Here is a 1,130-nt window from a genome sequence, read left to right as displayed (position 1 = left end):
TTCCGTCGCGGATGCAGATCCTTTACCAGACGGCGTTTACCACGATGTAATGCGCGCCAAACAAATTCGTAGGAGGTCACGTGTACCGGTACCAGCGGTCCGATAACACACGCGCACTAATTCCCGGTCCACGTCCACGTTGAAACGGCGTCCATCGATTGTTTTCCGTTCAATTCTTTGACGCTATTGCGGACGCGTCCTTCCAATCGAATGGATCCCGATCGTCCTGTATTCTTTGCGATCGAGAGAGAGATTCTGAAAAACGCGCACCTCTCACTGTTTTTTTAACTGCACGATGACGAGAATTTAGGCAAAGACTAGCGATGCGATGACTTAATTGTTCGCCGGACGTGGCTCTCGCGAGGCACTTGTTGATCTCTTGGCGGCATACTTCTGTCGACAGCGTCGAGAACCACACCTTGCGAGAGACTGTACGAGAAATACGGGCCGAGTTGAAAGGCCCTCGGCCGTGAGACCAACTCAGGTCCGTAGTTATTTGCTGGTAGTTCGCACATTGATGATCCGCTACTCGACCAGCACGTAAATACTACATAAGTATAATGATCGGTTCCACTAATGTAAATAAAACTCCCAAGGAAAACAACAGATTTCAATAACGTTTAATGTCTGTTTCTATCAACGTAGTTTAATTTTAATCTTGGTCTAATTAACTCTTCATTTTTTTCTAATTTTAAGAAAAGAATGAAGTGCAAAGTTAAATTGAGTTAAAGTCAATCTAAAAACGGCCATACCTTAAAACGAATTGTGACTGATCATTTTGACATTTTGACTTTAATCATTTTGAAACCATTTTGACGTTAGTATGCTTTTTTAGATTCATGTTGACATCATTATGATTTTTGGTTACGTTTGGATTTAATCTCAATTTAACTTACTTTTAATTCATAGAACTAGAAAAAGATGAAAAATAAATTGAACTGAAATTAAAGTTACTCTATTGATAGAAACGAGCGTAAACCATTCGAAAAAAATGCTAAAGTCATGCATCAAGAATATTTAGTATCTAATAATGACCTCGCGAGAAAAAATAGTGAGAGAGAGAGAGAGAGAGAGAGAGAGAGAGAGAGAGAGAGAGCGAGAGAGAGAGAGAGAGAGAGAGAGAGAGAGAG

The sequence above is a fragment of the Atta cephalotes genome, assembly GCF_000143395.1.
Source record: "Atta cephalotes unplaced genomic scaffold scaffold00010, whole genome shotgun sequence".
NCBI lineage: Eukaryota > Metazoa > Arthropoda > Insecta > Hymenoptera > Formicidae > Atta > Atta cephalotes.
The sequence above is the reverse complement of the archived record's forward strand: the minus strand, read 5'-3'. Positions refer to the sequence as shown.